The 25,196-nt window shown below is 37.7% G+C and overlaps 1 pseudogene; it reads left to right on the top strand.

Moving 5' to 3' along the window:
• The first annotated feature begins 2,259 nt into the window (after positions 1-2,259).
• On the top strand, positions 2,260-2,565 carry LOC148027556 (importin subunit alpha pseudogene; annotated as a pseudogene).
• Positions 2,566-25,196: the final 22,631 nt, after the last annotated feature.

Genomic DNA, 25,196 nt, shown 5'->3' with positions numbered 1-25,196 from the left:
ACATGGGATATTGAATTGCCAAGTGCTTTGTGGGCTTATCAATTAGCAAGAAAAGAAAGTACATGCTATTCTCCCTTTAAACTGGTTTATGGAAAGGAAGCCTTATTACCTATAGAGGTAGAAATACCGGCTTTAAGGATTATTGAAAAGTTGAGTGAAGGAGAGGAAAAAATTTATTTTACAGAAAGGTTGATACAATTACAAGAAGCACAATTAAACAGACAAGAAGTGTGTGATCAATATGAGAAAAGTCAAGAAAAAAATTTACAAGAGATTAATAAAAAATAAAAAACAAAAATATAAAAAAAGGAGATTTAGTTTTGAGATACAATAGTAAATTGGATCATACTTTTCAAAAGAAATTCCAAACAAAGTGGGAAGGACCATTCAGGGTTTCTAAAGTTTTTAAAAATGGAACTTATGCATTAGAAATTTTGGATGGGAAGGCACATAAGCAAAGGATAAATGGATATAGATTAAAGAAATACATATCAAGGTTAATGACAATACAAATAGAGGAGTGGTCAGAACGACAATTTCAACAAAAGAATGAGGAAACTGAATGGATGGTAGATGTTGCATCGTTTTATGAAAATAACTGTTGCACATGAATGTTTGCAGACTAGGGGGAGGGCTAAATATGTCAAGCATTTTTCTGAAAACTGAAAAGCCCTAGTCAAATTGTAGTTAGGTTTGATCTTTGCTAGCTTACTTATTTGTGTGACAGTTTGTTTTGTTATTTCGTAGTTGGATTTCTTGTGTTTGTTTAGCCTAGGATTTGCTTCTATCATTTTGTTTGATTTGTTGAGTGTGAAACTTGATAGCCTTGGTCAAGCTTGGTATTTTTTGGACAGGATCAAGCTTGCGTTTGCCAATAGCTACCGAACATTGAGGAACAAGGTATGTTTTCTTGTCAAGACTCTTGCACATCATAGGGGATAATGGGTTCACGAGCACTTCACGTTGCACTTGTTGATGCACTGTACTCGGGGGACGTCTCCTGTTCTTATCAAATACTTCCATGCCATGGGTTGGGACTATGCACATTTTGCACCATCATTGAGCACTGGCACGGCATGAGGTCCGCTACAGCTATATGAAGTAAATTTTAGATGCACGCGCACATGAGAGAGCACCTTTCATTGAGCACGCACAATTCTTGCACACACCATTTGGGATGTTCATCACAAAGTTAGGAACCTCTGGTTGAGAGTGTGAGGTGGTTGGGTGAGTTAGAGGGTCGTGAAGGACGCCACCAATTGTGAGAAGGGTTGTTCACATTTGGTCAACATCTTGAGGACCACCATTTTCTTGAGAGACTGTGAGATTTTGGATGGGTGGAGTGGAGTATATCATATCTTTTTTATGAGAGTTGAGAGGTGAGGATAAGGAATTTTAAATTAACTAGGAATTTTGTTTGCATCTTGCATGACGCACAATTACTCTAGATAGGCTAGGCACAAATATCTTCAGTGCATCCATATTTTTTGTGTGAGCATTGTTTGAATGGTAGCATGTTATGGATTCGATCAATTGCATGCTTTATCAAATCATGTATGGTTATGCACGAAGTTCCTTTCCAAATCATATTTCTGCTAGGGCACATTGCATGAAAATAAAAAATTCCAAGAATGGTTTCGCTCCTAGCATAGAGAAGGATGCAGCTTTGTACGATGAGGTTTTGATTAGGACGAAGCTTCAAGAGCTTCGGGTACGACACAAGGAAGGTTACTGAAGTTATTCAAGATTACATTGATGAAGTTTGCTATCACCTCAGAGCCATTTGTGATTCTGACTATGAAAATTTGCAAATAGAAGACAATTTGGCTTTTATCAGGGAGATAAGACATGCCTTTGGAAGAACTGCACTTCTGTTGTGAGAGGAGGGGGCTTTGTTTGATCAGCTCGGAGGCATCTTCAACATTGTTAGTATATTTTTTACTAATGGAGCAGTGCTAGCGATTCTTCAATGCAGCAAGAGAATGGAGACTCTGCTGCGTACCAGAGAAAGCTTGAAAACGGGGTTTCCAACAAAAAGTCAGAGATGGTGCTTCTTGACCTTTATTCAGGCTATGGAGGAATGTTCTCTAGATTATGTATGGGGGCAAATCTCTCGTGTGTGAAGTTAGCCACTAAATGGGCCTTGACCAACATTGCATCTAGCACTTCTGATCACACAACGGTGGTGATTGAGCATGGAGCAGTGCCTATATTTGTTCAACTTCTCAACTCACCAAGTGATGATGTGCGAGAACAGCCATGTCTCTTCACCCTAGCTCTCGAGTTGAAGAACGGAAGAAAGGGTACAAACTGGCTATTGATACTGATGAAGCCCGTAGGAAAAGAGAAGATGATTTGGTTGAGATTCGAAAAGTAAGCGAGAGGAGAGCCTGCAAAAAAACGCAGGGAGGGGATGCAAATGCAAAGATTACTCCTCCTACTCCTGGTTATGGTTCTTCATTGGATCGAAAGCTGGAAAGCTTACCTGCACTGGTAGCAGGTGTTTGGTCAAATAATCCTAGCACACATCTTGAGGCAACAACACAGTTCGAGAAGCTTCTTTAATAGAAAGAAGCCCTCCAATTGAAGCTGTGAATTCAGCTGGAGTTGTCCCTCGTTTTGTGGAGTTTCTTGTGCGAGGAGACATGCCTCAGTTGCAGTTTGAAGCAGAATGGTAGCCGTCTAGAGGGATAGTTGTTGCAAGCAGGATCTGTACAAGAAGAGAGACAAAAAAGCTTGAGATTGCACGTGAAGGAGAAGCCCAAAAGAATGGGAAGCTGCGATGAAATGGGAGAGGGCTTTGGCCTACGCATTCTCTCATCAGCTATGGAGGTCATCTCCGAGGCAACCCTCTTCAATGTACATTGATTGTGAGCCCGACAAGCCTCACTGGGGATGGAGTTGATCAGAATTGGGATGACAATCTCCAATCTTTGGAGGAGATTGAAGCCAAGAAGCTTAGCAAACAGGAGGCTGCGATGAAGTTCAAGACAGCGAGAAGCTCAGGCGAATGAAGGAGATCATTTGTGGTGACAAGGAAGCTAACAAAGCGAGGCAAAAAGAAGAAGAACGATACGACACAACAGTCAAAGAATGTGCTGAAAACAAAGACAACAGTGCTGAAGACAAAGGACAATGGGAGGCAGAAAGACCGAAGGTGATGAGGGGGAAAACAAAGCAATGACAAACGAAGCTGAAGCAAAGACTGAGGCCGCAACAAAGTCAAAATATGAGAAGCTGAAGGAAGTAGCAACTCAAACACTGCTGCGATGAAGGGACGAAGGAAAAGGGATGAAGTTGCTACAGTAATGACGACAAGCGACGGAAGGTGACACAACAAAAGAGACAAAGGACCTTCTTCACCCTTACCTTGATCTGAATCTCCTCTGTGAGGCAGAACGTCACGATATGGAGACAGGGAGTCAAAAACAAAGATAAAAAGACGAGGGTGGCCTGTGTTGAAAGAGGAGTAGGAAGCCGACTCTAGGATCTGATAGGAGAGACTGAACACGAATTTCCAAGAGTGGAGGAATCTAAAGCAACCTGAGGCTGACCTTTTCACTACCAAGAGGAGATCTGCTAAGAAGATGGTGAAGAGATGAGCAGAAACAAAGCAGTACGTTTCACATAGGGTAGCGTAAACGTAACGCATTAAAAAAAAGCTTTAAGGCTTAAAAGCTTCCTAAGCTTAAATATCCTGAACATCAAAGTTATGAACATTAAAAATATTAAATTGCCTTAAGTTTGAAAGGCATAAAAAGCCTAAGGCTTTTTGGGAAAGCAAAAGCATGTCCAACGTAAGGGAGGATGTAAAAAAACTATAAAAGGAGAGGAGAATGGAGAGTTAGGGGACCTTCCCTTGTATCTTCTTGTCATCTTGAGAGAGATGTGAGATGAGGGTCGCATGCGAAAGTTTTTTTTTTTGGACGTGCTATTGTCGAAGTGGAGGAAAATAGACTTTGTGGTGTAAAGCTTCGGATCAAGGCTATTCATGTATGAGAATATAGTTTACTTGGTTGTTGTCAAGATTTTGATATTTTCATTGTGAGTCGTCTTGCGTGGTTCGTGGTGTTTCATAGAATATTTTAATTTTCCAAGTTGTGTTGTGCATTCGACAAAGTCAATTACCCTAACCGGCACTCCTTAATATCTCGTTATCGGGTTGTGAGTGAGGCTTGTTCTCGATCACCGCTCGCGTAACAACGTTAATTTCCTCTCCTCTTCCAAATCCACCATGATGTCGCCCATCCGGGTCTGCAAATCGTATTTGATTACCATCTGTTGGATTTCATGTGAAAAATCCCCCAGAATGAGCTCTTTGTTGCATCTATGGTTCGTGCTAGTCTCTACCATATCCGCGGTCTCTTGTTCCACCAGGGTGTTGACGAGGTTGATCAAGTCGGGTCGATTCACTTTCCTAATGATGTCAATTCTTGATGCGTATGACTCCTTTGTCGTGTCTTCCTCTTGATCCTACCACTTGAGTTTCTCGATTACCTGTCTAAGTCTCAGGGTCTTCTCCTACTGGTGGGTTTGTTCAATTTCTTAAGTCTGAGTGAGTTTTTTGTTATTTACAGACAATCCTCAATTTACCACGTCACTCTGTGTGCATGTGCGCGTGCGCATGTGCATGTATTCTTTTTCGTGCACTATGTGAAATCAGGCTTTCAGCTTTTCTTCAGGTGCACTTCAAGTGTCGAAAAACAATGTGGGATGCAATGCAAAATGGTAAATGTAGCTTTAGCACTCCCATCTATGTTCTTGGCCTAATAGGTTTTTAGGCTCGATCGTTGGCCGCTCTTCCTGGTCTCTAAGGTCTGTGCTATGCCCTTACCTCAGTCAAGGTCTAATTGAGGGTCTACGGCTCAATTTGGCGCTCTTAGTGGGGTGGATAGCTAGCAAGTTGGCTAGCATTGTTGCTAGATCTGCAATTCAGTAGTTCTCTCATTTCTTGCACCAAAAAGGTGTTCTATTTGTCTATATCGCTCTTGGAGTTTGTACGGCTATGGTCTAGGTCAATCAGATTCTACAGATATCAAATCTGACAAATCTTAGATTTGGACCAACTGGTCCAAATTGTAGGGTAGGAGTGTCAGATCCGGCCCATCCGAGCGGCCTAGAGCCAAAAGATATCAAGGCTAAATCTAAGGGCCGAGTGTTCGAGGGCTGAACGTAAGGCTATACAAATGCCACGTAGCAAGGTGGACTAAGTGCCCGATCGTCCAATTCAGAAAGGCCGAATATGGTGGTCTGAGTGGGCAGGGCCGGTGGGTTGGTAGTTAGGCCGAATCAATGGGCCAAATTTTAGGTGGCCAAGTCTAGTTGGGCCACGTGGGCTGAATGTAAGCGGGATGAGGGCTGATTCTAGGGCTCCTCGACCCAAAGTGGTCGTCCAAGTCTAGGATTTGGATAGGCCAAGTGTGACGACGCATGTTGGCAAGGGCCACAATTTTGGCTGAAATCAATTGATTCCTAGCATCTTAGGTTACCAGCACTTCCAGATTAGATCAACGGACAAAGATCAAGGTTTGCATATACCTGATGTGATCGAAAACCTCCAAAACGAATCGATCGATCCGCTGCAAAGGTTTAGTCTCTCCAAGCTCTCTCTCTCTCTCTCTCTCTCTCTCTCTCTCTCTCTCTCTCTCTCTCTCTCTCTCTCTCTCTCTCTCTCTCTCTCTCTCTCTCTCTCTCTCTCTCTCTCCCTCTCTCTCTCTCTCTCTCTCAATGCTAATGTTGCAAATGAGCTCTCCCTTGACCTCTTAGATTTTATCGAACAAGTAAGACCCATGCAATGACCTGCATAGGGTTTTCTTACATGTGACTTTTCACCATTTTAGGGGAAAGCCTTCTTTTGTTCTTCCACTAGCTCATTAGCGAGCTTGAGACACGCATCTTTACATGTTATAAGGTCTCATAGACCTCTTCCCACATCAATTTTTTTTTCATGTGATAGGACCGAACACTGTAATTGTCCCTCATCAATTTATCCCCAAGAATTTGTGTGATTTGCATGGTTTTCAACATTATGACTATTGTAATTTTAGATAATAGACCATGCCTAGAAGAATTACAATATTCCAAGTTTACTTTGGAATTTGACCCAACTCTCAATTGTAATTGCATGTGCACAAACCATTGCGCACGAGTAACATAGACGCACCTTGTACGTAGAGCACAAGTGACTTAATAGGTACAATAAATCCTCAAGCCCCATCAACATGTCTCGCCCACAACCATCATGATCCCTCTCACACTAGCCAACCACTCCTCCCCTCTCCAAGAGAACTTACCCAGCATCAAGTTCTTCAGGACCACTGCTATGAGCCTATTCCTCTGCTTTTCTACATTAACACACCATCTTTCTATACCAAGATTCATCATCAAATGTCCTAGTGCCTCTTGCCAATAGCATCATCATACCCTTAGTGGAAGCACCATTGGTTTTCTCATCGAATGAAGGAAAGGCGCCCTTGATTGGATGATTTTTCTCTTAAAATTTTATTCATGGAACTCACACTCATATATGAGGGGAGATAATGTTAATTGTAAAGAGAAAAGGGGCCTATAATGTTTTGCAAAGAAAATGATTTTGTAAGAATTGTATATCATTATTTTTGTTAAGGGTCACTATGCAAATAGTAACATAATAAGCTACTAGCACTCTAAAGTTAAAGCTTTTATTAATTGAATTTCTTATTAAAACTAAGGCCTAAAGCATAAAATAGGAGAGCCATGGCTAGTCAAAAATGCCATAAATGTCCAAGGAGCCTGGTGAAACCCTAACTCTCAATTTCATGTATAAAAAGGATGAGAACTAATGGAAAAATGGCAGGATGTGCACGGAGCATGGGGAAACCCTAACCCACAATTTCATATATAAAAAGGATGATAACTAATGGAAAAGGCTATTTATGTAAAGTTTGTCTTTTTGATTTCTTATGATCTATTGCCTTAAGAGTGAGAGTGAAGGAAAGTGAGTTGAGAGCTTGCAAGAGAGTGAGGGACATGGAGAGTGGAGCTCTTTCATGCTATCTTCTCTTCTCCATCTTGTCATGGTGAGTACCCTCGTAAGCAAGAGTGCATACGTCAAGAGTGCACATTAGGGACATTTGAGGTTATTTTTCAACCTTTTAGCATGTAGAGTGTGTGTGCTCCACCAATGAGGACAAGGCTTCCATTATGGAACTTTTTCTTCAAAAATCATTTTGGTATTTTCAAATAATAATTTTAGTATTTTTAAATTCATTAGTGTTACTAAAATGGCTTTAGTAATTGTCATTTTCCAATGGTAAAGCAAAGTGAAATTTTTTGCTAAGCTTGCTTGGCAAGCTTCTTTGGAATATCTTTATTTTTGGCAAGCTTTCACACCAATATTTATATTAATGAGATGATGGTTTATTACACATTAGCACATCATTACAATAAGTGGGGGTCCTAAAAGATCTCATCATAAGAACTAAACATAAATGAAAACATGTCTTATACAATAGTAGTTACATGAGAGAACTTAAAGATGTAGTGCCACTATAAAATTCTAGCACGTGCATGCAAAAGTCTAAGTGTGGAACATCATAAAGTACCAAGCTAGTTTGGGGACTAATGATGTATGGTATGTAGATTTAGGTGCCTCTAACCATATGATGTCTCATGTAGAATGGTTTAGAAAAGTGAAAATTTTTTAAATGCTTGGTTTTGTGGAAATAGGTGACAATACAATGCATCATGTTGCTCATGTTGGGAGTGTCCTAATTGTCTATGTAGGAGTAAAAGTTAAAGTATTTGGTTGATACATACACCTAACATCATAAAGAAGATTAGTTTTTGTTGGGCAAATGGTTAAGCAAGGATTGCAAGTAAAGTTCAATCAAAATGGCTACTTTGTAGAAGATTTTAAAAATGGATGTAAACTCGTTGCAAAAGGCAACTGTGAGGGAAAGATGTTTACTTTGGATATAAATCCCCTTGATCTTAAGGCTGCTATGTTTGCACAAGGTGCAAGAGTTGTGATTGATATTGAAATTTTGCATAAATGTATTGAGCATGTAAATGTGTAGTGGTTGAAGAATATGCAATCACATGAAATTGTAATGGGCATACTTGAGTTGAAAGTGGCTAATATGCAAAAATTGTATGACACATTCCAATTTGGAAAATAGACTAGGCATGCATTCTCTCATGATAAACATGTAAGCACACATTTACTTGATGTACATTTGGATGTATGGGATCTTAAAAATACTACATCAAGGACTATATGTAAGTATTATGTAACCTTTATTGATGATCATATAAGAAAGATATAGGTATATTTCATGAAGAAGAAAAGTGAGGTGTTCTCTCACTTTTAGGATTTTAAAAATAAGGTTGTGAAACAAATGTGTGCAGATTTGTTGAGAGATAGACAAATGATGTATACTGCAAGAAGAGATGACCTGAATCTCATATGCACACTGAGGAGAGTGGAACAACTCAACTTCTATAAAGCATTGTACTTGACAATGGAATGAATAAAATATCATGATGCTTTGTACTTTCACTTAGTGCCTTGTTAGTGTTAGTTCATTACATAAGATTGTCTTTATGAGTCCAAGCAAATATATATTGGAACCTAATTCACTTATGCAATAGTTGGTCTCTCTTTGTTTATGTTAACATGAGACTTAACTTCACCTTTCATCCTCCATAACTCCTGCCATGCTCTAAATCCATGTTTTTAACATGGTATCAGAGCTCAATTGGGCATGGCACTAATCCTCCAGCTTTGTTTCACTCTTATCTAGCTCAGCTTGAGCTCATTCCAAGTCTAGAACCCCATCTCCTACTCTTTCTTCTCACTGCCTTGCTTGGCAGCCATAGCCAGTGCACCTACCTTCAGTTGACCACTTAGATCTCATCATACATGTGATTTTAGCTCGAGGTGTCTTCTGGGAAACTCTTCCTCTGCTCCCATCACAAATCCCTATCACATCAAAGTGTGACATTATTCACCGTGGAGCCCAGTATTACAAGAATTCGACCTCGATGTCTCTGTTGCGCCCTGTGATGGTTGTACTGTTTGCGTTACCTGTGGAGGCTGCGATTCACCCTGCCTATATGGGGCATTCAAAGCCTATACTATAGGCTATCCTCCATCCAATTCTTGGCGTGAATGGATGTGCTTGTCTCTTGTGGCAACAAAAAAATCAGGGTTGTCTGAAACCCTAAACAATGGAAGCCATAGCCAGAAACTTAAAAAGCTTAGCAACCTTGTCTTTTCTCACAGCCATCATCAATAGTGGCTTTGATCACTCTGATGTTATCTCTGAAGCCTATTGCAAATTTTGAAGTGCCCAAGGAAGTTCAAAGATTACCTAGCAACATCAAGCCAAATATCAAGATTTTCAAAACATAGTATATATTGATACTCAACTAGTGCTTCTTGCCACTTAGGGCTTTAGCTTAATCAAGAGTAACTCATCTTATGATTTCATTTCAACTGGCTCAAAGCCTATTCTAAGTCTGTAATGATTTGAAATTTTGATCCAAGTCTTTGTAAGTCTCAATCTCATTGTAAAAGGACAGACACTGTTCAAATGTCCTTGTGGTAAGACCTCCTTCTAAGATGACTGAACTAGAGCAGATAACAAAGCTCAATCGTGAAGGCTTCCGCGCTTGGAAGGAGAAAACCATGTACCATCTCATGAGGAAAGACCTCTGGGATCTCTTTGAGGAAGATGATGTAGATGACAAGAAAGAAGATGCTAAAGAGAAAGATGCTGCAAAAGACTAGGCTAAAACAAAGGCATGGAAGAATATGAATAGCAAAGCTCTAGGCATTATTTCCTAGGGTCTATCGGATGATGTATTCCACCACATCTCTAGCATCAGGGATGCAAATAAGGTATGGGATGAACTTGACAAGATCTTTGGTACACAAGCAAAGAACTCAAAGGTAAAATTACTTATGCAATTTTGTAAGTTGGATGTAAAAGACAGTTCATCTATGATTGTACACATCAATAAGTTCAAGAGCCTTAAAACTCAACTAGCAACTCTTAAAAAGAACATTAATGAGGATGAGGCAATAGCATTGCTACTTGCCAATGTTAATCATGAACCATATGAGAACCTTGTTTGAACACTAAGTAATGTTCCCAACCTCTCACTTAAAGATATCGAGCACTCTCTTCTCGATGAAGAGAACAAACAGAAGAACAAGAATGCAAAAGATGGTATTCCATCATCTAGGGAAAATCTCTTATACACCAAAGGAGCTATTGGACCCAAAGGAAGAGGTCGAGGATTCAACACCGACAATAAAAGTCGAATGACATATCATTATTGTGGTAAGATTGGCCATATAGCCAGTGAATGTTTTCACAAGAAAAGAGCATAGCAGATGTAGAATGATCACCACCAGAACCAATTCATGAATGAAGAAGAAGAAGATGTTTCCGCTACCATCAATAACTCTAACAAATTGTTCTAAGGAATGTGTTCCCATAGTGAATCTCTATGTTTCCCTTAGTGGATTTTCCTTTTAAAAAACCTTTGCCAAAGATGTAAAGTTTCAAGCTTTAACTTGACTAGGCTACTTATGTGCTAGTCTCCCAGGCCATGTTATCATGTAAGGGGGGCAAAAGCTAGCAAGTGTAGGGACTCATCATTTGAGGGGGGGTGTTGAGAGAGAGAGACAAATGATGTACGCTCCAAGAAGAGATGACTTGAATCCCATATGCACAGTGAGGAGAGTGAAACAACTCAACTTCTATAAAGCATTGTACTTGACAATGGAATGAATACAATACCATGATGCTTTGTACTTTCACTTAGTGCCTTGTTAGTGTCAATTCATTACACAAGATTGTCTTTATCAATCTATCTTGGAACCTGATTCACTTATGCAACAGTTGGTCTCTCTTTGTCTATGTTAACATGATTCTTGACTTCATCTTTCATCCTCCATAACTCTTGACATGCTCTAGATCCATGTTTTTAACAAGATTAAGTGCCTAAGGTCATATGGACGAGGAGAGTATCTCTCCAATGAATTCAATAATTTTTTGAAAAAGCATGGAATTCAAAGGCATATTGCAAAAATTGCACAAGCCTTGATGATGACTAAAAAGAACATGCCTCACTGTGTCTATAACTTTGTATACTATGAACAGAATGCCCACTATGGACGAGGAGAGTATCTCTCCAATGAATTCAATCATTTTTTGAAAAATCATGGAATTCAAAGGCATATTGCAAAAATTTCACAAGCCTTCATGGTGACTAAAAAGAACATGCCTCACTGTGTTTATAGATTTGTATATTATGAACAGAATGCCCACTACTGCAATGCATGATGTGACACTAAAGGAGAAGTTTACTAGAAAGAAACTAGATTTGTCACATGTTAAAGTATTTGGATGCATTGCATATGTACATGTTCGTGATGAGGTAAGAAAGAAGTTGGATTCAAAAGTTAGAAAGTGTGTACTTTTTGGCTATTTCCTTGAGTAAAAGGGTTACATGTGTTACAAACCAATTATACACAAGTTACAGATGAGTAGGGATGTGTTTGATGAGATGAGAAATTGGTATGCTATTGAAAAACAAATTTTTAAAGATGATGTTTAAAAAAATGTGATTGTAAAAAATGTGGGTCCATAGTCATAGACATTGAGTGGGTCAAAAGTGTCCTCTTCTAGTAAAAGAAAAGGTGATTGTAAAAAATGTGGGTCCACTGTCACAAACATTGAGTGGGTCAAAAGAGTCCTCTTCTAGTAGGTTTGTTGAAAGACTAAGTGGTAGATTACATGTGAATAGCATTCCTACATATGTGAAAAATGTATCCAAAAGGGAAATAAAAAATTGGTTGAGCCACTTAGTGTGCTAGCCAAATGTTTTTGCAAGCTATTCATATGTAGATGGTGAGTCTGATGGCTCAGATCAAAGTATAGATGATGATTTTGGTATTCCAATTGTTCGTACACTTAGTGTAAGAAAAACTAGGACTAATATAAAGGGATCATAGAGTGCTCCACAAGTACTTAGGTCAATGAGAGTAAGGTATCTCATAAGTAGGTTGGCATATGGTGCTTATGTTGCTCGCCATTATGTGTATATGGCAAAGGTTATTAAATTAGTCAATCTCACTTTTTTTAAGGAGGCTATTGGTTATGTGGATTGGGAGAAAGCCATGGATAAGGAAATGGTTGCATTGGATGTAAATCAAACCTAAGATTTGGTGCCACTACCTAAAGGAAAGAGAGCTATAGGCTGTAAGTGGGTCTACAAAGTAAAACGTAATGTAGATGGAAGTGTGAGCAGGTATAAAGTAAGAGTGGTTGCCAATGGCGTGCATAGACATGGGATTAATTAAGATAAGGCATTTGCTCTAGTCGCAAAGATGGCAACTATAAGAGCTGTTATTGTAGTAGATGTAGCAAAAGGTTGGGTCCTACATCAGATGGATGTAAAGAATGCATTCTTGCATGGTGAGTTGTGAGAAGTGTATATGGAACAGCCACAGGGTTATGAGAGCATGGTTCACCCCAATTATGTGTGAAGGCTATGGAAAGCCTTATATGGCTCAAAGAGGCAATGAGAGCATGGCATGACAAGATAGCCCAATACCTTATGTTTATTGGTTTTCATGTTGGAAATACTCGATCACTTTATGCGCGACAAAGTGATAGGGACATTGTTGTGATTACCTTTTATATAGGTGATTTGATTGTTGGGGATGATAATGTGCAAGAGGTGGAGCATGTGAAGAGTCTTCTCAAGTAGAAATTTGACATGAAAGATTTGAAAGAGCTAAATTACTTTCTTGGCAATGAGGTGATAAAAATATCTAAGGGGATATGGCTGTCACAAAGGTAGTACATCTTGGATATGTTAACAAAGTATGGTATGGTTGATTGTAAGCCAATCTCAGTGCCATTAGATCAAAATGTTCAGCTAAGTGCTGATGTGGGTGAGATATTGGAGGATCCCACAATGTACACGAAGATGATGGGAAGTTTAACCTTCACCACTATCACTAGGCTAGATTGTAACTACAGAGTTGGTTTGGAGAGCCAATTTATGTAGGTGCCTCATAAGCCTCATTTGGACAGTGTGAGAAGTACCTTGCATTACCTTAAGCCCACATTGGATTATGGTATCTTTTACCAGGTTGACTTAGTGGTGTAGTTATTTGGTTATACTAACGTAGATTGGGTAGGAAGTGCGTTTGACAAGAAGTCCACCAATGACTAATTTTCTCCTTTGGGAGTGGGACCATGACTTGTGAGTAATAAGAAACAACCCACAATTGCATTATTAAGTATAGAAGCAGAGCATAAGGGTGCCGCTATGGTCGTATGTCAAGTAGCTTGGATACAAAAAGTACTTACTAATTTGGGGATATAAAGAGATTAGAGAGTTGATCATTTATTGTGACAACATGAGCAGCATACAATTGGCAAGGAACACAGTATTTCATGCATGTATGAAACATATTGAGGTTCACTACCATTTCATCAAAGAGCGGGACTTGGACATTGACATTGATCTCATATGTGTGAACACAAAAGAGCATGTTGCAGATATTTTCAACAAGGCCCTAGGAGCAAAAAGCTTTGAAAATTTTAAACCTTGGAGTACATGTCATGAAGATGAGCTTGAGGGGGAGTGTTGAGATGTCAAGCTCAACACGAGCTAACACTCACATGCCTGATGACCATTTTTGCAATTCATACCACTGACGTGGTTGGTACCTAGATCATCATTTTTGCATTCATATCATTGATGTGGTTAGTACGTGCATTGGCACATCATTCTAATGATACTTTACAGTTTGATGTCAAGCAATTGACATCAAGTAGTCCACCTATTGAGTTATGGGATATCTATCTAGTCATATTTCTAGTTAGTATATATTACACTACGGATGCTTGTATATTCTATATGTTGTACTTTTTCTTTATTCTTGGTGGTGGTGGTGGTGGTGGTGGTGGTGGTGGTGGTAGTAGTAGTAGTAGTAGGTCCTACTACTATTACTACTACTACTACTACTACTACTACCACTACTACCACTACGACCACTACTACGACCACTACTACTACCACTACTACTACAACAACAACAAACAAGAAAAGAAGAAAAAACTACTACTAATACAACAACAACAACAAACAAGAAAACTACTACTACTACCACTACTACTCAACGCCTACGGCTAGGACTAGGACTACTACGACTACAACTACTATGACGACCATGACCACGACGATGACCACAACCTCTACCACTACCACTACCACTACCATTACAACAAAAAAAGGAAAAGAAGAAATTAAAGAACTACTACTACTACTACTACTACTACTACTACTACTACTACTACTACTACTACTACTACTACTACTACTACTACTACTACTACTACTACTACTACTACTACTACTACTACTACTACTACTACTACTACTACTACTACTACTACTACTACTACTACTACTACTACTACTACTACTACTACTACTACTACTACTACTACTACTACTACTACTACTACTACTACTACTACTACTACTACTACTACTACTACTACTACTACTACTACTACTACTACTACTACTACTACTACTACTACTACTACTACTACTACTACTACTACTATTACTACTACTACTACTACTACTACTACTACTACTACTACTATGACGACCATGACCACGACGATGACCACAACCTCTACCACTACCACTACCACTACCACTACCATTACAACAAAAAACAAGAAAAGAAGAAATTAAAGAACTACTACTACTACTGTTGTTGCTGCTGCTGCTCCTACTACTACTAGTAGTAGTAGCAGTAGCAGACTAGGAGGTCCTACTACTACTAAGCTACTGCTACTGCTACTGCTACTAGTAGTAGTAGTAGTACTGCTACTGCTACTACTACTGCTACTGCTACTGCTAGTAGCAGCAGTAGCAGTAGCAGTAGCAGTAGCAGTAGCAGTAGGACTAGCAGCAGCAGTAGTAGTAGTGTCTTATGTGCATGCTTTATGTGTTGTATGTCTTGCAAGATCTCAAGCTCACTCACTCTCCCCTATCTTTTCAACATTATGGGTAGAAGTCTTGTATATGCTACACCAATACTGATTAAGTTTTTAATTTACTACCAAGTAGCATGGATTATTATAGTTGGAACATGAGATAGTCTTCATAGTAGATTTGTGAGTATCATTTGAGGAATTCCTATCCTCGTCCTTCCTTTTAGACCTTGAGGGATTTTTCCCATTACCCTCTCCAAGGTTCTCCTCCTCACCGCTACAATCTTCCCCTAGATTTGTATTGAATCCAAGTCACTATCTTGAGATGTTTTACTTTTTCCAATTGATTTAGAAGATATATTCGAACCCAACTAGTAAGGTATGTTATGTCGTCTGGCGTGCTGCCTTAACAAAATAATCAAGATCATCAATGACTAAATCATGAGTGGCCAAAGCCACTTGAAGGGTGTAACTCAAACATCAAACATAAATAAAATGTAACATCTTTCCAGCATGTTTATTATTGGCAATCCGATCAAAACTCAAAATTGAGATGTGTAAGTTTAAACATCCTAATCCCTTGTTTCAAGCCCTACAATCGTTTGTAACTTTTGACCGTCGATATGATCCTATTGAAATTGACTTTGAAAGGCTTTCTTAGTATCATCATAGGCATTCCATCCTTGCTTCACCACCACCCAAGTTGTGCCATACTTCCACATGATGGTTTCAAGCATTGTAGCTTGTTGGGAAATATCCACCTATCTTGGATAGTTGAGCACATAAGCCACTTCAAAGTACTAAATGTCAGGATCCATAACTTGCTCCACAATGCCATAGAATTGGGAAAGTGAAATCAAGGAGGGGAACAAACAATTGGGAAGAATTGACAATGTAGACAATGAGATCGAGGACTTCATGCCATTGCACAATCAAGAGGTTGTGAGCACAATGGGAGGGTTATGACTACCATCACAATCTGACATGTGATCAATGATGCTAGTGAAAGTTGGTGTTACAAACTTTGGTGATGCTAAATGATGGCTCTCATGCCTTGGGCACAAACCACAAGTTGGACTTGTAACATACCTTCTATACTCATTGTAATCCATGCATGACACAAAATAAATAATCATGAAGATAAATGAGTGAAAGGACTATTGAACAAAATAGAAGACAATTGCAGCACAAGAAACATCTTGCTTCATTGTAATTCTAAGAAAAAGATACCTCATGTGATACATCTAAATTGCTAATTGGTAGATATCAAAGGACATGACTTATGACTTATAATTGTTCAAACCAATCCAACCACACTTGGACCATTCAACATCCAATGCTCAACACACCATATTTTTGGGTGCACCAATCATCTACTTTATGGATACACCTATCATCCACTTTTCTCTCACCTAACATTTTGACTTCTTTATGAGGTTGTTGTGTATATAAATACAACATAGCTATTGAGCATGTTGAGAGTTATAGTATACCTTCTACACTCACCATCCTCCATTTAGCATTTGTGTAGATCACCATTGAAGCTCATATGAACATGGATAGAGCCTTTAGCATTGATTGTATTAGTTTGGTAAAATGGGGGGAGGGATTGTTTTACTCTTTCTTGTACTTTTGTTCATTGTGCTCTATTTTCTTACACATTTGTCTCTATGAGAGAATTTTAGACAACATGAGTATTTTCGAAAAGCTACCTAGATCCTTTGAGACATGAATCTACAATACTTCCTTAGGCTTATGTATTAGTAACTTGAAGCCTTTGTATTAGGACACATACATCCAAATTGACAATAAGTAAGGCATGACCCATGTGTTTGTAAATTTCATAGAGAATCATGCCAACTCTACATCAAACATGATTTATGGCACTCACATAGTTCAACTTGTGAAATGCATGGTTGGTTTTTGAACCTCTAAAGCATTCTTCGTTTTTTCACCTTATAGGTGTGCCACTACTATAGACAAAGTCTCAATCAAGTAGCCTACCTTGCAAAGCTTGTTGCTTAATGTTTATTATACTCATTAGTTATATCATTGAACTATGTGCCATGATATATCCTCAAGCGATATATTTGTCAAGGTTGATATTCTATTTTCTGAATTAAACTTGACCAAGCTAGAGGAATTGATGTCATTCAATCACCTAATATTGTACATGCCCACTAATCCACTAAGCATTATGGTTGGTGTAGAGTTAGAGTCCTTTCTGGGAGGTCTATAAATGGGGTGGTGCGATTTTGTTTTAACAAATCCTTTTTACGAGTTGAAAATTCTATCTCATCCCTTAAAAGGACTTAGACAAATGCTAAGGATGACATGTTAGCATCTGAATACTATTGGCTTCAATGCTCAAAGACTGTCATGTCATTCATTAAAAAGTATGCAAAATTCGGGCGGTTAATGGGAGAAGACAAAATTTGGGCGTTAATGGGAGAAGACTCAATGGAGTTAGGAAAACTCTTATTTTCTATCAAGGAGGCTCCTACCAATCCCTATCTCCATCTTTGTTGTAGGGAAGCTCTATATGTAGATTTACAAAAATTTAGATGAAAGGAGAGTGGAAGTTGATGAGGGATGCTCTCACTTTATTCTCAATGCTTTAGAGATAAAGCAAATGAAGGAGACCATTCTTACTATCAAATGTAAAGAAGGACAACTTCTTATGAACAACTTTGACATCTTGCAAGTCTTTTATAGGATTTGACCTTGATTGTTGGGTTTGAGCTTCAGATGATGGAGGATTATCACGGAAAATTGAAAGATTTTTTTGATGGTGTTGTTTCCTTGCTTTTATTAACCACTTTGGATGTGAAAGGCCATTTATGAAGGAAGAATTAAAATTAGTTGTTAACTCCATGAAGCACAACCAGTCCTTAGGCAATAATGGGTTGCTAGTAGAGGTCTTTCAAAAAATATGGGATGTTTGTGGTTAAAAATATGGACAATATGTGAATTACTATCACACCGCATGTATGATGTTGGAAGAGTTTAATCAAGGATTACACTCACCATGCTTAGTTTTTCTTATAAAATTTTGACTAAGTAGTTGTCTCTGATAGTTAAAATTCTATTTTTGAAGGTGGTACAACCAACGCAATATCGGTGTATTCATGGAAGGATGATTTTAGGTGCTATCTTGAACCTAATATTCTCAATGGACTTAGCTCTAAAATTAGGGGTTGATTTGTCTTACTAAATATGGAGTTTGACAAACATGTGTAATTGGGTAAGCTAGATCTTCATTATGTCTACACTTGGAGCCCTAGGTTTTGGTCCTATTTTTGTGAAGATGGTTGTAGCTCTCTTTACTAATGCTTCTACTTATGTTAGCATGAATGGGGGAGTGTGTGTCCATCTATGCTAAGAAGATCAATAAGTCAAGGTTTCCCCCTTTCATATTTGCTATTTGCCTTGATTATTGATTCACTACTATGGAAAGTAGATAAAATCGTTCATGGTTTGATCAAGGGCCTCCCTCTCTTTGAAGATAAGACCTTCGTGGCACAAATTTTTGTTAATTGTCATACAAGCCTTGTGAAGGTTATGTGAGTTCCCTCTTGTAGATGCACAATGAATTTGCTAAACTCTTTGCTTTGATGATCAATCAATAAAAAATTGAGTCGGTTGTGCCATGCAATTTGGATTGCACCTCATTAAACAAGGTGAGATCTTTAGCTATTTATGATGTCCTATGGATGTTTATATAACCATCAAACAAAGCTTTCAATGATTCTATGCTTGAATTCAAGCCACCAATGTTGAAAGTTGGAGTGCAATGTTAGTCTCAATTGTGGGGAAGCTCTTCATTCTCAAATCATTATGCTTATGGCTGTCATCTACATTCGTATCATTCTCTGCTTTAGTAAGAATATATGGAAGTCGGTTGAGAAACTATTTCGTGATTTTTTTTGGCATTCTAATGGTAGACATGGATGGCATTCTATTCCTTAGGCTATGATTTTAGCCAACAAAGAGGATAGAGACTTAGGGTTGATGAGTCTAGTTGATAAAGCCAAGATATTGGGTGTTTCTCTTTTCAGAAGACTGTTTAGGATCAGTCACCATGGATGTGCATTATTCGGTCTTGGATTATTGGAGCATGCATCAGAGGAAGTGTGTGGCTTGGCTTGAGCTAGGAAAATGCACTTTGTAGTACTCAAGTGGGGTTGCATATCCCCTAGTTGCAATTGGAAAAAGCATTGATTAAGCTAAGGATTAAGGAATTGCAGTGGGGAGGTGTCAAAGGAAGGAAAGTTGACAACGTTAGTGCAAAGTGTCTAGATATCCCGCTATGCATACAACCCCCCTTTGTACCTATCCTAGTTGAAGCTAGACTCTCTAGAGCCATTTAAGTGCAAATATAATGGCTTCAAGCTCATGCTATGGAGGAGTTATGGATAACAAGAGTTTTTTGGGAAAAGAAAGACTCATGGCTATCAAGTTTGACAATTTCTTAGAAGCACCCTATCAAGCATCTTTACATTGCTTCTACATTGAAAGTTGGGTGCAAGCTCTCACTTTGTATATTGCGAGATCGATGGGTGCACATTGCACTCTACACATTGAAAAGGTAGAAAAAATTATTCCTACATGCTAGGCTCAAAACATGGAAGAAGAGATTAAAAGGGTGTGGAAATCTACCTCATCAATTGGGTTCAATTTTCTTTTATGGAGATTCATGGTTTTAAAGTTCCCAACATATAAATTGGTTGGAAAGTTCTCGATGTCCCACATTTGTCCACTTTGTGGGTAGGAAGAAAAAAGTGTGTACATCTTTTTTGGCAATGTGTCAAAGTCCAACCTACCTAGAGACAAGTTAGAAAGTGATTGGCATTAAGGGAGTTTTGAGGTCTCGAAAATGCCTTGTAAGCGATCCTAGAGAGATAAAATATTTTAGGAAATAAAATTATTTTTTGGATTTTTAAGAACTTTTATATTTTGGTAAGTAAATATATCAAAATTTGTTAATAAGTCATTGTCGTGATATTCTTGTGGTCACATCAAACCTAGAAATCTAGGCCGCTATGAAGGTGACAAAGATCGTCATAATGAAGATCTCACTCATCCTCATTGAAGTGAAAACTAATATTCAATTTGAATTGTGTTTAACATTTGATTACTTCCCTCCATTCTCACTCTCTTCTTTCTTTCCCATCCTTACTAGTTTCTTCTTCGTTTTCCTTCTTATTTCTAATTCGCATACTTTTTCAATCCAATCTTCTAATCGCATCCTTAGCTATGGATCTGTCATCCAATGATCTCTGTAGCTCTAGTAAAAGACTTCTCTATCATCTTCATATTGAGTTGGATAGTGAGTATGAACCAATAAGGAATAGAACAAAACCCATTACTATTAGAGTCTACAAAACATATATTCAGGTTTGAAGGAAAGAAGAATCTTGAACTTTGGTTAGATGGCAGGCTGTATCCCAAAAATCCTAGCAAAAATAGCACTCCGCCTTTTTATAATAGCTCTTCATTATCGAGGTTCATTGGTGATGGTCATAATGGGTTTCTAGGCTACACACTTAACTTCATTGTAGAAAAGGATGTTCTCAAATTGAAGAACCATCTTTTATCAAAATATAACAATGAGTTACTACTGCAGAAGCTAGAGGGCTATGAACAAAGGATTCATTTGTTGGAGAAACACATAAAATCTTATCAACGCAAGAAAACTATTTTAGGACTTTGAAATCGACAAATGGCTCTTAGAAATATTGAGAGTCTCAAACGAGGAAGAGGTGGTTGTAGTAAATGAATCCAAGCAGCAAGGTACATTTTTTTTCACTTTAAAAATATAAAATATGACTTTGTTTATAATTAATTGTATTGATTTGTGATGTTGATTTTGTTTAGGTCTCATCCTCAACCGAATACAAGTGAAAGAGATTCTTTGAAAGCATCTCAATTTTATTATCATCTTCTTCCTTCAGTAGTTTCAAAAGATATTTTGAAGAAGAAGAAATTTAAAAAGGCAAAGAAACAATGCTTGGGGTCATTTATAAAGGATCATTCTTTGGATACTGAGTTAGTGCAGAAGACACTAGATAATATTGGTATCAGTTAAGATGCTTATATATAACTTTTTCCATTTTTACAGTCAAATATGAAGCAAGGACAAGTACGTAATTGCATACTTCCTAGGCCATCTGTGATTAGAACTATTAGACAGAGAGTGATTAACAAAGTAATGGAGATTCTAGGTGAGCCTTTCCATATCAAGGCCAGCTTCAAGGGCAAGAAAAAGGATGTTGTATTCAATGAATTCAACAATATTTTCCTTGACTTGCCCACCCTACAATACTTAATGATTAGATTATATGACTTGTCACTAGAATAGGCACAAGGAGTAGCTAGATTTGTGGTTAAACTTGGTGAAAGTGAGGTTCTAAAATGTACAAAACTAGGGAGGGTCTCTATTACCTTGATGAATAGAGCACTTTAATCATATCATTACAATCACTCAATATCCTTTAGTGTTCAATCAAAACACAACATCTGGTGGCTAGGAGCATTTGAAGTAGATACAGAGGATTTTGATATATTGTATTGGGCTTTTCATCGAACATCAATACCTGATGTTATTAAGAGACAACAAGCAGGAGAAGAGCTATTTGTTGAAGGATTTGGGAACTACAAGATTGAGTGACACATAGCTTGTGTCTTAAAGACACTTAAATATATGTATAATGTATCAAAGGGAGCCAACTCTAGATCTCCTTACCTATATTGCATGTCCACAACCATATAGTTAAACTCAAGCAATTGGAATAGAGCTCCCTCTAAGCGCAACAAGGATCCACAATTTAAGCCAGTCCTAGATATTCCTTTAGAGAATGTCCATATCTATACACTTCATGCACTTTGTAGGATAATTGAAAAACTTGTTCATCTTTATATAGGATTTGCATGGAAGCTGAAGCCATTATCAGCTAGAACAGATGCTATAATGAAGATTGAAAAAGTCTTATCGGCAATTTTTTTGCATGGTGGTAATATTGTTATTGAACTAGATCTTCAAAAGTATAAGGATGGCAATTGTGTCCCCAAAAAGCCATCTATTGGTGGAGTGAAGGCTAGAAGGTTCCTAGACTTTCATGGGAGACTTGGTAAGATAAACTCTAGATATGGTGGCTCAACTATTAGATACAATCAATGGAAGTGCCTATATAATTCAATTAAGGATCATGCTAATACTGGACAAGCTCGAAATAGAAAAGCCAATGTTTGGGAGACACTAGACAAAGTATTCTTTTATTGTGATAAAATAGAGAGGAATGATAATGATCTCAAAGACTTCAAAAACCAATTGAACCTTTTTAAAAAGGCAATGACAGAAGCTTGGGGTAATCAACACTTCTAACTCATATAGGGTTCTCTAATTGAATTTCTTTATTTGTTAACTATGCAAGCATATTTTATACAACCATGCTCCATATTCTATCAAGAAATATGGATATTTATCTATTTGGTCAACCCAAGGTATGGAAAAATCACATTATCAAACAATGACAAAATATTTTAAACACACAAGACATGGAGATGGAAGATACAAAGCAAATAGTTTATTAGAAGCCTTTCAATGGTTCTACAGATAAATTTGGCATAAATTCAAGCTCAAGGACACAATCACATCATGTAATACATCATCTTTGGCAAGGACTATATCCAATGTTACCCAAAGAATAAAATATAGATATTTAAACTTTTGTCCAAAACAAAGATATTCAAAATGGTTACAAACTAGACAAAGAGATGGAAAAATATGGGTTTCAAGAAACCCTTAACATCTATTAGTCTGACTCTATTTGCAGAAGAGTCTTTAGTTTTAGGGAATTCATTAGGTCCTCTAAAGGAATCTTTTGTTTCATCCTACTTGATGAGACCTCTACATTTCAGGAACTCTTGTTTCCTATAGCCTCTGGAAGGAGCTTCAAATTCTTAGCATCTCCTACATGGGAGAGCAAATAAGAGGCAAGAACTCTAAAGTATCCTATCCTAGATCCATTGTATCCAAGCATGAAGCCAAAAAATCTTATAGCTTCCTTCTTCTCCACCAAATTGGTAAGCTTGGAGAGCTTGACAACTTGCTATGATAAATTGCAACTGTTTGATTATTTAAGCTTCCAATATAATGACCAAGGCCTTGACTTTTGCCAAGCTTCAATGGCCTTGAGCCCTTGGCTCTTCCAAGAAAGTTGTCTGCATCTTCAATTTCTATCTGCACAATAAACTACAATAGTATAAGATGTCAGTAGATAAATATCCAATAATATTTGTCTATAATACATAGCATACTCTTGTATAAATCACAATGGATATCTTAGAATTATATTTCATACCTTAGGGTTTTGATTCTTCAAGAAGACTATCATCATATAGATTTATAAAACTTTTTGGTTTCTCCTTTAATGGAGACTTCAATTTCTCTTCATACCCCATGTTATCAATACCAAGTCTCTCTGCTAAATTTGTAACTGCTCTTCCTCTATAGGTATCCCCCCCTTTTCATATTCCACAATCTGATTAATACAAGAATGCAAGGCTATAGAGCTATCTTGAAAATTATATCCCTCAACATCAAGAGTTGCTAGCAATTCCTCTTCATAACCTATAAAATTCTTATCATTTTGAACCCATGCTACAAGGATTGCCAAGCAATAATCTTCTCTAAGATTTAAAAAATATTGAGTATCATTTAGCAATATATATCTATTTTTGTTGATGAGATAATTGGGAAATGTTGGGACACATTCAAGAGGATCTATTTCAATCTCAACACTCAACTCTATCTCATTTTCTTCCACTTTTGTAATTTTCTCACTTTTAAACAAAGCAACATCAAGTCCCTGCACTAACTGGTTTTCAATATCCTCCTGAAACATTTCACCCTTTTCTTCAACTTCTTTGTCTTTGCATGCAATATCCTCCATCTTCTTCTCTTGCATTGTATCTGAAGAACAACTATCCATATATTGAAGATATACAAGAAATCCAATATCCTTCTGTACAAGAAGACATTGATGCTGATTCTGATGAAAAAGATAGAAAAATAAAGTAAAACCCTTATAGAATTTCTAAGTTCCTGATGTATCTTTCTCCTTTTAAACCAACTTACATCTTCAATGCCTTGAAATTTAGGATTGCATAGATAAAATATTAAGAAAAGTGTGATACCCGATATTTATAGTCCCTGCTACTGCTCTAAGAATGAATGATTTTTTGTAAGAATATGCTTGGTTTGGCTTGTGATGCTTACAAGATAAGTAGCTCATCAAAGACAAGATGAGATACGTGAAAGAAATAGTAACAAAACCTGACCCTGAGTGTTCATATATATATGCCAACAGTCATCGCATGTTTGTTCAAAAAGTACATTACACTAATTCGGAGGAGGTGCGCTTAAATGAAAAATAAAATACTAAGAACTTAAAAAGTGGATCCATAAAAGTGATATCATGCTAAAAAAGTAAGTGACACATGGCATAAGTTCCCAAATAAAAACAGTATGCCCATCGCATGTGTGAAATTAACTATGCATTACAACAGCCACACGTGTAAACCAACATCCTTATAAACCCACTTTTTGAATGGCAAAAGAGTTTTTTCGAAGACAAAGCTCTTTCTATGCTTGATCACACCAACACAACGCTAATTTGATCAAAGGAAAAAATTATTCTTCAACGCAAGGCGACTAAAGAAGGCTTCATCGCCCAGTATACACATCAAACCCTCAAAAGTGTAAGTTTTTTGACAAATATGAGTTAGCCCTGAATCACTTGACAATTCCTACCAAATGATCCCAAAAAATGCTAAACATATGAAACATGATTATTCATGGCTCTTCACATTAGCAAGAGCTATTTCATGTTTCATACGTCGCTGTGAGGGCAAGTTTCTCTTTGATCGAATATGTATGAAATGCAAGATTGTGTTGGTTTCTCTTGTCCATGTTGGGCCTCCTTGCACTTCATACAACTTAGGCATGCATTGTTTCTCTTGTGCTGTAACGTGAGAGGGTGTTAGGTTCTCTTGTCCAAAAGGTTTCCTCATGTTTCATAGGTCTTGTGCATTGTTTTATTGAAGTTGGATTTAGACTATATGATTAGTGTTTCTTTGCTACTTAGTGATTGTAGATAAAATTATACGATATAT

Source organism: Lygodium microphyllum, chromosome 12 (genome assembly GCF_053477565.2).
Source record: "Lygodium microphyllum isolate KBCC chromosome 12, Lygodium_microphyllum_v1.1.10, whole genome shotgun sequence".
Classification (NCBI taxonomy): Eukaryota; Viridiplantae; Streptophyta; class Polypodiopsida; order Schizaeales; family Lygodiaceae; genus Lygodium; species Lygodium microphyllum.
This window is presented reverse-complemented; position numbering and strand designations above follow the sequence as displayed.